At 51.3% G+C, this 15,654-nt stretch overlaps 1 protein-coding gene across 1 annotated transcript in view; it reads left to right on the forward strand.

Annotated features, from left to right (window-relative positions):
* The first annotated feature begins 1,245 nt into the window (after window positions 1-1,245).
* The window catches only part of LOC149437075 (protein mono-ADP-ribosyltransferase PARP9-like), a 40,231-nt gene continuing 25,822 nt past the window's right edge, over window positions 1,246-15,654 (forward strand). Inside the window, exon 1 of the mRNA XM_089661164.1 lies at window positions 1,246-1,378. The gene's annotated coding sequence lies outside the window, so the exon portion shown is untranslated. The remainder of the gene's footprint in view (window positions 1,379-15,654) is intronic.

Consider the following 15,654-nt stretch of genomic DNA (forward strand, 5'->3'; position numbering starts at 1 on the left):
CCTATGACCTCCCATTGTCTGTCCAACCCTCTGCCTCCCCATTGTCTGTCCATCCCTCTGCCTCCCCACTGTCTGTCCATCCTTCTGCCGCCCCACTGTTTGTCCAATACTATGACCCGCCACTGTCTGTCTAACTCTCTCCACAAACGGAGGTGTAAGCATGACCCCAATCTGGGCTGGTCTCAGACCCCTCTTCTAGACATTATATCTGATTAAAAGTACCCCCCCCCCCACACACACACACTACTTCTAGAACTGTCTCTTCTGCTACACAAAACACAAAGTATATATCTCCACCTCTGCCAGGCTGCCCTCCTCTCTATCCTCTCTGTGCCAGGCTGCCCTCTTCTCTGTGCCAGGCTGCCCTCCTCTCTATCCTCTCTGTGCCAGGCTGCCCTCCTCTCTGTCCTCTCTGTGCCAGGCTGCCCTCCTCTCTGTCCTCTCTGTGCCAGGCTGCCCTCCTCTCTGTCCTCTCTGTACCAGGCTGCCCTCCTCTCTATCCTCTCTGTGCCAGGCTGCCCTCCTCTCTATCCTCTCTGTGCCAGGCTGCCCTCCTCTCTATCCTCTCTGTACCAGGCTGCCCCCTCTCTGTCCTCTCTGTACCAGGCTGCCCTCCTTCCTCTCCTCTCTGTACCAGGCTGCCCTCCTCTCTGTTCTCTATGTGCCAGGCTGCCCTCTTCTCTGTACCAGGTTGCTCTCCTCTCTGTAACAGGCTGCCCTCCTCTCTGTTCTCTCTGTACCAGGCTGCCCTCCTCTCTGTCCTCTCTGTGCCAGGCTGCCCCCTGTCTGTGCCAGGCTGCCCCTCTCTGTACCAGGCTTCCCCCCTCTCTGTGCCAGACTTCCCCCCTCTCTGTGCCAGGCTTCCCCCCTCTCTGTGCCAGGCTGCCCCCCTGTCTGTGCCAGGCTGCCCCTCTCTGTACCAGGCTTCCCCCCTCTCTGTGCCAGACTTCCCCCCTCTCTGTGCCAGGCTTCCCCCCTCTCTGTGCCAGGCTGCCCCCCTGTCTGTGCCAGGCTGCCCCTCTCTGTACCAGGCTTCCCCCCTCTCTGTGCCAGACTTCCCCCCTCTCTGTGCCAGGCTGCCCCCCTCTCTGTGCCAGGCTGCCCTCCTCTCTGTACCAGGCTGCCCCCCTTCTCTGTACCAGGCTGCCCCCCTCTCTGTGCCAGGCTGCCCCCCTCTCTGTGCCAGGCTGCCCCTCTCTGTACCAGGCTGCCCCTCTCTGTACCAGGCTGCCCCCCTTCTCTGTCGGTGTCGCTTTACTTTCTGTTTCCAGTAAAGGGTGGAGCTGGAGGTGGAGAACAGAAACAGAAAGTAAATTCCTCCTTCAAGTCCCGAGTCACCCGAACTTCCTCCACACCCGGATCACCCGCACTGAGCACGGTGAGTGACCCATTTCCCCCCTAATATCCCCGGAGCCCCCTGATTATTACCCCCCAAGGTGTACAGACCCCCCCAGCTCTCCTCTCCTGCCTGCTGGTCTCTGGGGGTCCCTCTGATACATTGTATCACTTTGTATACAATACAGGGAATGTTGATATTTTGTTTCTAAAAGTTTAATAATATTTCCTGGATTTCCTGTATTATATAAACTCCGCAGAGTACAACTTCTACTATTGTTGTTATGGGGGGGGGGGGGAGGGGGGGAGGGGAGGGGGGGGGTCTCTGTATTAGGTCTGTATACATTAAAGCTGAAGGCAAAACTTTTTCTTTTTCTTTTTTTTCTTTTCATTATTTGTGCGGCAATGCACAGAGCGCATGTGTTTCCTGCACCGTACGCATGTGTTTCCTGCACCGTACTCATGTGTTTCCTGCACGTACACATGTGTTTCCTGCACCGTACGCATGTGTTTCCTGCACCGTACGCAAATGCGCTGCGCTCTGCATTCATTCTCATTGGCATCCCCACACATCTGGTAAACGTGGGTGCGTTGGCGGCCCCGAGAACGCATGGAACTGCGCAGTACCGTGCACTTTGTTCCAGCGCAATTGTAATAATCGTGTTGCCGGGAACACGTAAACCACTCCAGCTCCGACGCACCCCGATATTCCCACTATCTGAGCCCCATTGGGGACGTCTTTCACTTTCTGCCCCATAGCTAAAGCAGGGAATGAGAGGAAACCCCTCCAAAGGGAGGGAATCACCAGAACTAGTGTCCTCATTGGAAGATTCTGCTCTATTCCTGTCCTGGTGACAACCAATTGTGTTTCATTTTCAGTGATTATAGTAAAGAGGACAAGTAGGGGGATTTCCTCCATGGGGGCGCAGACAGTAATAAAATGTATGGACTCTGCACAGTACCGCTTCTCTTGTCCTTGTACTGGGGGGAGGGGGTCCAACAATCAGGGAAGATGACAACATTCAGGCATGTTTTCTATTCTCTAATCTACCCGATCGATTGTGCCTCTTAGAGACCTTCACCCAATCCAACCAGAAATGTGCCCGTGCAGCAGTCCTCCTGGCTGCGGGCATCCCAAGGAAGGACACAGATTGAGTAACCTATGTCTGGTATCTAATCCCTTGGTGTCCAAGTTACAGCACAAGGGCCACATGTGGATTGGGTACCTCTACTGTGTGAGCCTCAGACCCCAGCGGCCAGGATTGGGAGCCTTGATTGGAAAAGTATGTCTCCAGTTTCCAACCAGTGCAGAGTCTCTGACCATCTCTTGGGAGATGTCTGTAGTCCCTAACCATCTCTTGGGGGGGTGTCTGTAGTCTCTGACCAACTCTTCAGGGATGTCTGTAGTCTCTGACCATCTCTTGGTGGATGTCTGTAGTCCCTGATCATCTCTCCTGGGGATGTCTGTAGTCCGTGGTCATCTCCTGGGGGGGTGTCTGTTGTCTCTGACCATCTTTTCAGGTATGTCTGTAGTCTTTGACATCTCTTGGGGGATTTCTGTAGTCTCTGACATCTCTTGGGGGATTTCTGTAGTCCTTGATCATCTCTTGGGAGATGTCTGTAGTCCCTGATCATCTCTTGAGAGATGTCTGTACATTTCTTGGGAGATGTCTGTAGTCCCTGGTCATCTCTTGGGAGATGTCTGTAGTCCCTGATCATCTCTTGGGAGATGTCTGTAGTCCCTGATCATCTCTTGGGAGATGTCTGTAGTCCCTGATCATCTCTTGGGAGATGTCTGTAGTCCCTGATCATCTCTTGGGAGATGTCTGTAGTCCCTGATCATCTCTTGGGAGATGTCTGTAGTCTGTACATTTCTTGGGAGATGTCTGTAGTCCCTGATCATCTCTTGGTGGATGTCTCTAGTCCCTGTCATTTCTTGGGGGATGTCTGTTGTCTCTGACCATCTATTGGGGGATCTTTTTAATCTCTGACCATCTCTTGGGGGATTTCTCTGGTCTCTGCCATTTCTTGGGGGATGTCTCTGGTCCCTGACATTTGTTGGGGGATGTCTGTTGTCTCTGACCATTTCTTGGGGGATGTCTGTAGTCTCTGACCATCTCTTGGGGGATGTCTCTGCCATTTCTTGGGGGATGTCTCTAGTCCCTGCCATTTTTTGGGGGATGTCTGTAGTCTCTGAATATCTCTTGGATGGAAGAATAGAAGAATGGATGGGATAGAACGGAAGGATGGGATAGACCGTAAGGATGGGATGGAATGGAAGGATGGGATGGAATGGAAGCATGGGATGGAATGGAAGGATGGGATGGAATGGAAGGATGGGATGGAACGGAAGGATGGGATGGAACGGAAGCATGGGATGGAACGGAAGGATGGGATGGAACGGAAGGATGGGATGGAACGGAAGGATGGGATGGAACGGAAGGATGGGATGGAACGGAAGGATGGGATGGAACGGAAGGATGGGATAGAACGGAAGGATGGGATAGAACGGAAGGATGGGATAGAACGGAAGGATGGGATAGAACGGAAGGATGGGATAGAACGGAAGGATGGGATGGAATGGAAGGATGGGATAGAATGGAAGGATGGGAAGGATGGGATAGAATGGAAGGATGGGATAGAATGGAAGGTTGGGATGGAATGGAAGGATGGGATAGAATGGATGGAGAGGTAGATGGATAAGATGGAGGTTAAAAGTAGTGATGCCCTCACAGTCCAGGCCAGGGTCTTACCTTAGAGTTCAGCCCTTCTTACTAGTTCAGGTGGGTCCCAGGTATGGCATCCCTTCCCATCATCCTCCACTTCTGCTCTTAGTGACAGAGGGATGGTCAATGGGTCTTGGTCACCAGTGGTGGTGGCTCCTGAACGTGGCTTCCCCGTGGTATCCTAGTAACATATTTCTGAGTAACCGCATGGCGTGTTAAGCATTTATGACACCACTAATGTTCTAGCTACTTATTAACCCTTTATCTTCAGCCTCACCCTGACCGGGGCCCCAGATGAGACTAATTTGCTGATAAGCACTCCATTCCCATAGCAATATCTGCAGTGTCAATACTCCCCAAAACTGCCAGATGATCAAAGCTTTGGCAGAAAGGTACAATGCACCAAATTATTGTCTCCAACCACACAGCGGGTGTCTGGAGGGTGGTGTTCAGACTCCTACACATACATAGATACCCGACCTGAACCTCTGATTGCATTCCTTCCTGAGGAGCTCTCAGGCATTTGGTGGTGGGATGGAGGCTATCCATGGACACCCATTTGGCAGCATCGAGTGTGGTGATTGCAAAGACCCGGCATCAGTCATCACCGGGGTATGTGTGGAAATTCTGTGACATATTTACATCTCTGGGGGCTCCTGGAACTCTGAGCCTGAGTTCCTGTGAAGATGGGGCCACCATTGCTGGGTATTGTGCCAAATAAGATGTTTTCTGAAAATAATCAAGCTGTTAGGGAGTGGTTTGGTAGTGATCGGCCATTTCAAGGGGGCGAAGTTGTCATTTGGTCTCCTATATGGAATTTTGACCTGGTTCTATGCTCCCATAGACAGCACCAGAGTCCTGAACTGGGCCAGTACACAGTCAACGAATGGTGGCAACACATTAGGAATTCTGAAAACAAGTTGACATCAAAGACCATTGGTGGCAGCACATGGCAGTGTGATGGGTGGTGCCGGGGGGGGGGGGGGGGGGGAATTATTGGAACCAATCCCATGTATGGCTCTCTATGCAGCAGCTGAAAGCCAACGGGAGGGAGAGGAGACGAAGCCAGATTTCAGCTGCTACAGAGGGAGCCATATGGGGGATCAGTTCCAGTAATTGCTTCCCTGCCATGATGATCCCTGCCCATATCTGATTCACCCAACTGCCTGGGCCCCCCTGCTTCCCTGGGCCCTGGAAGGACTGGTGGTACCCCCTTATCCACAGCCCTGCCTGGTCTCATGTTCATGCAGACAGCAGCAGAACGCTGAACTGGACCAGTTTATGGCCAACAATTATAGGCAACACACCGGGAACTCTGACAATAAATGGGCATCAAAGAGCAATGGTGGCAACACGTGGGCAATACAATAATAGGGTGTAGTCATTGCCCAGTCGGCTTGCCTCCACCTTTCCTCCTGCCGTAGCCCCCAGTCTCCTTTCCTTCACCTTTCCTCCTGCCATGGCACGCAGTCTGCTTTCCTCCACCTTTCCTCCTGCCATGGTTCCCACTCAGCTTCCCTCCACCTTTCCTCCTGCCATGGTCCCCGGTCGGCTTCCCTCCACCTTTCCTACTGCCATGGTCCCCAGTCAGCTTCCCTCCACCATTCCTCCTGCCGTGGTCCCCAGTCAGCTTCCCTCCACCTTTTCTCCTGCCATGGCCCCTAGTCCGCTTTCCTCTACCTTTTCCCCTGCCATGGTCCCCAGTCGGCTTTCCCCAACCTTTCCTCCTGCCATGGTCCCCAGTCGGCTTCCCTCCACCTTTCCTCCTTCAACGGCCCCCAGTCTGCTTTCCCCCACCTTTTCTCCTGCCATGGTCCCCAGTTGGATTCCCTCCACCTTTCCTCCTGCTGTGGCCAGTAGATTTCACCTTCCTCTGACCTCATCCACACACAGGCCCCTCCCCCACCTTTTCCAACTCTCCTCCCCCCACAAAGTCACTTCATTTGTTCTAGCACACAGGTGATTTCATGACAAAAAGCCCATTACCTGGTTATGTATATATATCACCTGGAGGTCTCTCCCGTATATTGCCGACTCCGGATGTCTTTGTTACCTGGAGAGTAACTACAACAAACCTGAACCGTTCCCTTCTACTCCAACCTCAGCATTCCTTCTACCTCGGACGGCCCCGTATACAGATCTCACATGGCCCCGTATACAGATGTCAGACGGCCCCGTATACAGATCTCAGACGGCCCCGTATACAGATCTCAGACATCCCCGTACACAGATCTCACACGGCCCCGTATACAGATCTCAGACGGCCCCGTATACAGATCTCAGACGGCCCCGTATACAGATCTCACACGGCCCCGTATACAGATGTCAGACTGCCCCGTATACAGATGTCAGACGGCCCCGTATACAGATCTCACACGGCCCCGTATACAGATCTCAGTCGGCCCCGTATACAGATCTCAGACATCCCCGTACACAGATCTCAGACATCCCCGTACACAGATCTCAGACGTCCCCGTATACAGATCTCAGACATCCCCATATACAGATCTCAGACATCTCCGTATACAGATCTCAGACATCCCCATATACAGATCTCAGACGGCCCCGTATACAGATCTCAGACATCCCCGTATACGGATCTCAGACGGCCCCGTATACAGATCTCAGACATCCCCGTATACAGATCTCAGACATCCCCGTACACAGATCTCACACGGCCCCGTATACAGATCTCAGACAGCCCCGTATACAGATCTCAGACGTCCCCGTATACAGATCTCAGACGGCCCCGTATACAGATCTCACACGGCCCCGTATACGGATCTCAGACGGCCCCGTATACGGACCTCAGACAGCCCCGTATACGGATCTCAGACGGCCCCATATACGGATCTCAGACATCCCCGTACACAGATCTCAGACATCCCCGTATACAGATCTCAGACATCCCCGTATACAGATCTCAGACCTCCCCGTATACAGATCTCAGACATCCCCGTATACAGATCTCAGACATCCCAATACACAGATCTCAGACATCCCCGTATACAGATCTCAGACATCCCCGTACACAGATCTCAGACATCCCCGTATACAGATCTCAGACATCCCCATATACAGATCTCAGACATCCCCGTACACAGATCTCAGACATCCCCGTATACAGATCTCAGACGGCCCCGTATACAGATCTCAGACATCCCCGTATACAGATCTCAGACATCCCCGTATACAGATCTCAGACATCCCCGTATACAGATCTCAGACCTCCCCGTATACAGATCTCAGACCTCCCCGTATACAGATCTCACACATCTCCGTATACAGATCTCAGACGGCCCCGTATACAGATCTCAGACGGCCCCGTATACGGATCTCAGACATCCCCGTATACAGATCTCAGACATCCCCGTATACAGATCTCAGACATCCCCGTATACAGATCTCAGACGGCCCCGTATACGGATCTCAGACATCCCCATATACAGATCTCAGACGGCCCCGTATACAGATCTCAGACATCTCCGTATACAGATCTCAGACGGCCCCGTATACAGATCTCAGACATCCCCGTATACAGATCTCAGACATCCCCGTATACAGATCTCAGACATCCCCGTATACAGATCTCAGACATCCCCGTATACAGATCTCAGACGGCCCCGTATACAGATCTCAGACATCTCCGTATACAGATCTCAGACATCCCCATATACAGATCTCAGACATCCCCGTATACAGATCTCAGACATCTCCGTATACAGATCTCAGACATCCCCATATACAGATCTCAGACGGCCCCGTATACAGATCTCAGACATCTCCGTATACAGATCTCAGACATCCCCATATACAGATCTCAGACATCCCCGTATACAGATCTCAGACATCTCCGTATACAGATCTCAGACATCCCCATATACAGATCTCAGACGGCCCCGTATACAGATCTCAGCACATCCCCGTATACAGATCTCAGACATCCCCGTATACAGATCTCAGACATCCCCGTACACAGATCTCAGACGGCCCCGTATACAGATCTCAGACATCCCCGTATACAGATCTCAGACGTCCCCGTATACAGATCTCACACGGCCCCGTATACGGATCTCAGACGGCCCCGTATACGGATCTCAGACGGCCCCGTATACGGATCTCAGACGGCCCCATATACGGATCTCAGACATCCCCGTACACAGATCTCAGACATCCCCGTATACAGATCTCAGACATCCCCGTATACAGATCTCAGACATCCCCGTATACAGATCTCAGACGGCCCCGTATACGGATCTCAGACATCCCCATATACAGATCTCAGACGGCCCCGTATACAGATCTCAGACATCCCCATATACAGATCTCAGACATCCCCGTATACAGATCTCAGACATCCCCGTATACAGATCTCAGACATCCCCGTATACAGATCTCAGACATCCCCGTATACAGATCTCAGACATCCCCATATACAGATCTCAGACATCCCCGTATACAGATCTCACACATCCCCGTATACAGATCTCAGACATCCCCGTATACAGATCTCAGACGGCCCCGTATACAGATCTCAGACATCTCCGTATACAGATCTCAGACATCCCCATATACAGATCTCAGACATCCCCGTATACAGATCTCAGACATCTCCGTATACAGATCTCAGACATCCCCATATACAGATCTCAGACATCCCCGTATACAGATCTCAGACATCTCCGTATACAGATCTCAGACATCCCCATATACAGATCTCAGACGGCCCCGTATACAGATCTCAGACATCCCCGTATACGGATCTCAGACGGCCCCGTATACAGATCTCAGACATCCCCGTATACAGATCTCAGACATCCCCGTACACAGATCTCAGACATCCCCGTATACAGATCTCAGACATCCCCGTATACAGATCTCAGACGTCCCCGTACACAGATCTCACACGGCCCCGTATACAGATCTCAGACGGCCCCGTATACGGATCTCAGACGGCCCCGTATACGGATCTCAGACGGCCCCGTATACGGATCTCAGACATCCCCGTACACAGATCTCAGACATCCCCGTATACAGATCTCAGACCTCCCCGTATACAGATCTCAGACATCCCCGTATACAGATCTCAGACATCCCCGTATACAGATCTCAGACATCCCCGTATACAGATCTCAGACATCCCCGTATACAGATCTCAGACATCCCCGTATACAGATCTCAGACATCCCCGTATACAGATCTCAGACATCCCCGTATACAGATCTCAGACATCCCCGTATACAGATCTCAGACGGCCCCGTATACAGATCTCAGACGGCCCCGTATACAGATCTCAGACATCCCCGTATACAGATCTCAGACATCCCCGTATACAGATCTCAGACCTCCCCGTATACAGATCTCAGACCTCCCCGTATACAGATCTCAGACATCCCCGTATACAGATCTCAGACATCTCCGTATACAGATCTCAGACATCCCCATATACAGATCTCAGACATCCCCGTACACAGATCTCACACGGCCCCGTATACAGATCTCAGACATCCCCGTATACAGATCTCAGACATCCCCGTATACAGATCTCAGACATCCCCGTATACGGATCTCAGACATCCCCGTATACAGATCTCAGACATCCCCGTATACAGATCTCAGACATTCCTGTATACAGATCTCACACATCCCCGTATACAGATCTCAGACATCCCCGTATACAGATCTCAGACATCCCCGTATACAGATCTCAGACATCCCCGTATACAGATCTCAGACATCCCCGTATACGGATCTTAGACATCCCCGTATACAGATCTCAGACATCCCCGTATACAGATCTCAGACATCCCCGTATACAGATCTCAGACATTCCTGTATACAGATCTCAGACATCCCCGTATACAGATCTCAGACATCCCCGTATACAGATCTCAGACATTCCTGTATACAGATCTCAGACATTCCTGTATACAGATCTCACACGGCCCCGTATACAGATCTCAGACATCCCCGTATACAGATCTCAGCACATCCCCGTATACAGATCTCACACATCCCCGTATACAGATCTCAGACATCCCCGTATACAGATCTCAGACATCCCCGTATACAGATCTCAGACGTCCCCGTATACAGATCTCAGACATCCCCGTATACAGATCTCAGACGTCCCCGTATACAGATCTCAGACGTCCCCGTATACAGATCTCAGACGTCCCCGTATACAGATCTCAGACATCCCCGTATACAGATCTCAGACATCCCCGTATACAGATCTCAGACGTCCCCGTATACAGATCTCAGACGGCCCCGTATACAGATCTCAGACATCCCCGTATACAGATCTCAGCACATCCCCGTATACAGATCTCAGACATCCCCGTATACAGATCTCAGACATCCCCGTATACAGATCTCAGACGTCCCCGTATACAGATCTCAGACGTCCCCGTATACAGATCTCAGACGTCCCCGTATACAGATCTCAGACATTCCTGTATACAGATCTCAGTCCGCCCCGTATACCGATCTCAGCACACACTTCTTCCTGCGTGCTTGGGTTAAGGGCAGATGGAGTCCAGGAAGTAAATGCTAAATTAACTGTCTGCCCTTACTTAAGATGGCCACAGCTGGAAATGCTGGGGGGGTTCAAAGGGATTTCTAAATAAAGCATGGAGACATGGATGGATGAATGGAGAGATGGATGGATGAATGGAGGGGTGGTTGGATGGAGAGATGGGTGAAGACATGGATGGAGAGATGTATGGTTGGATAGACAGATGGTTTGATGGATGGTTGGAGGGATGGATGAATGAGTGGAGGGATGGATGAATGAGTGGAGGGATGGATGAATGAGTGGAGAGATGGATGGTTGGATGGAGAGATGGATGATTGGATGGAGAGATAGATGGTTGGATGGAGAGATGGATGGGGGGGATGGATTGGTGAAGACATGGATGGATGGAGAGATGGATGGATGGGTGGAGAGATGGATGGATAGTTGGATGGAGAGATAGATGGTTGGATGGAGAAATGGATGGATGGTTGGATGGAGAGATGGATGGTTGGATGGAGAGATGGGTGAAGACATGGATGGATGGATGGATGGATGGAGAGATGGATGGTTGGATGGAGAGATGGATGGGGGGATGGATTGGTGAAGACATGGATGGATGGAGAGATGGATGGTTGGATGGAGAGATGGATGGGGGGATGGATTGGTGAAGACATGGATGGATGGAGAGATGGATGGATGGGTGGAGAGATGGATGGATAGTTGGATGGAGGGATAGATGGTTGGATGGAGAGATGGATGGATGGTTGGATGGAGAGATGGATGGATGGTTGGATGGAGAGATGGATGGTTGGAAGGAGGGATGAATGAGTGGAGAGATGGATAGTTGGATGAAAAGATAGATGGATGGAAGGATGGATGGATGGGTGAAGACATGGATGGATGGAGAGATGGATGGTTGGATGGAGAAATGGTTGGGTGGAGGGATGGATGGAGAGATATATGGTTGGATGGATAGTTGGATAGAGAAATGGATGGGTGAAGACATGGATGGATGGAGAGATGGATGGATCGGTGAAGACATGGATGGATGGAGAGATAGATGGATGGCTGGAAGGAGGGATGGATGGTTGGATGAAGAGATGGTTGGTTGGAAGGAGAGATGGAGAGATGGATGGTTGGATGGAGAGATGGAAGGAGAAATGGATGGATGGAGGGAGGGATGGATGGGTGAGGACATGGATGGATGGAGAGATGGATGGATGGAGAGATGGATGGATGGTTGGGTGCAGACGTGGATGGATGGATGGGGGCATTTGCTATGAATATTAAAACAGAATAAAATAGGGTTTTCGGTTTCTCTCAGATGGTGTGAACTTCCCCTTTATCCCACCTGCAGGGAGGGGCCCTAAAGGACAGGAGGAGCTCCGGAGAGCAGGTGTGGGGTGGGAGGAGGAGACACACCTGCAGGTGGGAGCGGCTGTGGAATTTGTTGAGCTCTATTAAGGATTGTCTGTAGGGATGTCCCCTCCCCCCCAGGTCTCAGACTGTATATTCGGCTGGCAGGTACAAGCTGGGTCGGTGAGACGCGTTTTCTTTGTCTTGTATTTTGTGTTGAAGAAAATCTGCTTTTGGAGTGACTTTTTGCTGCTTTTTAAAGAAGAAAGACTTTTTGTTGGTTTAGGACGTCTTTGCGTGTGACCCGAGTACTCTTGCCATGGTTGCCAACACCCCCACATGTTCCAGCGTGAGCTCGGGTGCAGATTGCATGGCGGACACAAAAGCCGTTTTAAGGGCCAGTTTACAATACAGAAACGCAGTTCAGATGTGTTCCAGTGCATTTTTTTACCTGCGCTTTTTATTCAATTTAACCCCTTGCCTACCAGGCACTTCTACCCCCTTCCCTACCAGGCCAATTTTCAGCTTTCAGCACTGCCGCACTTTGATTGACAATTGCGCGGTCATGCAACATTGTACCCATATGAAATTTTGATCATTTTTTTCTCACAAATAGAGCTTTCTTTTGGTGGTATTTAATCACCACTGGGCGCTTTACTTTTTGCGCTCTAAATTAAAAAAAGTGCAAAAAATTTGAAAAAAAAAAAAGTTTATTTGTATCTTTTATAAAATTTTTCAAACAGGTATTTTTTCTCCTTCACTGATTTGCGTTGATGAGGCGGCACTGATGGGCACTGATAGGCAGCACTAAAGGGCACTGATAGGCAGTACTAATGAGGTGGCACGGATAGGCGGCACTGATAGACAGCACTAATTAGGGGTCACGGATAGGCGGCACTGATATGCAGCACTGATAGGCGGCACTGATAGGTGACACTGATGATTGGTACTGATAGACGGCACTGACTGGCATCACTTCTGGGCACTGACTGGCGGCACTGACTGGCACAAACCCCTGGGCACTGACTGGTGGCCCAGTGCCCTGATGATCGGTGCCGATCCCCGCTCTGACAACTGCCGGTTCTCGGCAGTACTTTCCTCACGATCTGACAGCGTGAGGAAAGTGCAGCCGAGAACCGGCACTTGCATTTCCCTGTGATCAGCGTGTCATTGGAAACCGCTGATCACGTGGTAAAAGGCCAGTGGGATCGGCCTTTCACCACATCACGTGATCAGCTGTGTCCGTAGGACACAGTGATCACGGAGATCGCCGGGTGCAGGCCCCCTGGGGCGCGCAGGAGAGCGCGTTCTGGGAGGACGTCATATGACGTCCACTCAGAACTGGCCGGCCGCGGTGAAGCCGTCATTCGGCTATGCGCGGTCGGCAAGAGGTTAAAAAACCATGCGTTTGGTGCGTTTTTGATGCATTTTACTGTGATCCAGTGCAGTTCTGTGCAGAGAAAATGCCGCCTGTTCTACTTTTTTGTTTCCTGCACCAGAACTGCAAGCACTGATGTGACCTATGACCTTGACAACCGTATCACCGACTTTCTGTGCGTTTTGGTTGCAGAAAAAAAGCAACTGAGATGCATGGAGTGTGAACGGCCCCAATGGGTGAAACTGGCAGTTGAAGTGTACCTGCTGCATGTCCTGGATGAGGTCCGCACAGGAGCTGGAAGCAGCTAGCCCCGGGGAGTGTACAACCCCAGACTCACCAGGAGGAGGCGCTGACTGAGCAGCAACAAGTAGGGTCACCCATCATCCCTTTAACCCCTCCCCATCCGGAGGATTCCCCCCCCTCCCCTTCCTGACCATTTTTTGCAATGCGGCGCTGCATTATTTTAACTGACAATTGCGCGGTCATGCAACGCCGCACCCAAATTAAATTTACGTCTTTTTTTCCCCACAAATAGAGATTTCAGTGGTATTTGATCGCCTGCGCACTTTTTATTTTTTGCGCTATAAACTAAAAAAATCGACAATTTTGAAAAAATATATATATTTTTGACTTTTTAAAACAATTTAAAAAATCAAATTTTGGCCAAGATGTCTCCCGCTCCGTGTCTTCTCTAAAAAAAAAAATCCCGATACGTGTAAATTGGTTTACGTGAAAGTTATAGCGTTTACAAATGGCGGAAAGATACTGGGATTTAAAAAAAATATATTTGTTTTACTAGTAATGGCAGCGATCAGCGACTTGTAGCGGGACTTCGGCGGGCATTCTGACACTGGGGGGGGGACTGACCTGGTGTCAATGACATCCCCAGTGATCCCAACAGGGATCAGTGCTAATAAAAAGCCCGACACTGTACTAATGGCACCGGGCAGGAAGGGGTTAACATCTGGGGTGATCAAAGGGTTAACTGTGTGCTGTGTTACTAGGGAGACATGCTGTACGGAGATACAAAGCAGCATGTCCTTGCTGGCAGGAGACAGACCTGTGTTGTCTACATACAGACCTCTCCCCTGTCAGTGATACTCGGCGATCGCTGGGTGCCGGCAAGGATTCCCCTCCGTGATCGACAGCTGTAGCCACCAATGGTGGCGCAGGTTGGGTGGCACACGCACGCCCCTTACCCAGAGATACAAAATCATGATTCGTGCCTAGTAGTGCCCCCCACGTGCTCAGCAGTGCCCCCCCATCAATGCCACCCAGCAGTGCCGCCAGTCGGTGTCCATCAGTGTCACCCACCTGTGCCCATTAGTGCCTAGTAGTGCCCCCCACCTGTGCTCAGCAGTGCCCCCTATCAGTGCCGCCCAGCAGTGCCACCAGTCGGTGCCCATCAGTGTCACCCACCTGTGCCCATTAGTGCCTAGTAGTGCCCCCCACCTGTGCTCAGCAGTGCCGCCCAGCAGTGCCAGCAGTCGGTGCCCATCATTGTTGCCTATCAGTGCAGCCTCTTCAACGCACGTCAGTGAAGGAGAAAAATTTACCTGTTTCCAAAATGTTATAATAGAAACAAAGAAAAACTTTTTTTTTTTTCAAATTTTTTTGCTCTTTTTTTGTTTATAGCGCAGAAAATAAAACCCCCAACGGGGAGTAAATACCACCAAAAGAAAGCTCAGTTTGTGTGACAAAAATGATAAAAATTTAATATGGGTACAGCGTCGCATGACTGCGCAATTGTCATTCAAATTGCAACAGCGCTGAAAGCTGAACATTGGCCTGGGCAGGGAGGGGGTAGAAGTGCCCGGTAGGCAGGAAGGGGGTAGAAGTGCCCGGTAGGCAGGAAGGGGGTAGAAGTGCCCGGTAGGCAGGAAGGGGGTAGAAGTGCCCGGTAGGCAGGAAGGGGGTAGAAGTGCCCGGTGGGCAGGCAGGGGGTGACAATGCCCGGTAGGCAGGAAGGGGGTAGAAGTGCCCTGTGGGCAGGGAGGGGGTGACAGTGCCCTGTAGGCAGGCAGGGGGTAGAAGTGTCCTGTAGGCAGGCAGGGGGTAGAAGTGCCCGGTAGAGTCCTGCCTGACCCGAGAACAAGCACCCTCTTCTTCAGCTCTAAAGACGTCTTTCTCTGCAGGGGGTAGAAGTGCTCTGTAGGCAGGAAGGGGGTAGAAGTGCCCTGTAGGCAGGAAGGGGGTAGAAGTGTCCTGTAGGCAGGAAGGGGGTAGAAGCGCCCGGTGGGCAGGAAGGGGGTAGAAGTGCCCTGTAGGCAGGAAGGGGGTAGAAGTGCCCTGTAGGCAGGAAGGGGGTAGAAGTGCCCGTTAGGCAGGAAGGGGGTAGAAGT

This window comes from Staurois parvus, unplaced genomic scaffold (assembly GCF_062004578.1).
Source record: "Staurois parvus isolate SC_StPar_1 unplaced genomic scaffold, SC_StPar_1.0 ptg001318l, whole genome shotgun sequence".
Lineage (NCBI taxonomy): Eukaryota > Metazoa > Chordata > Amphibia > Anura > Ranidae > Staurois > Staurois parvus.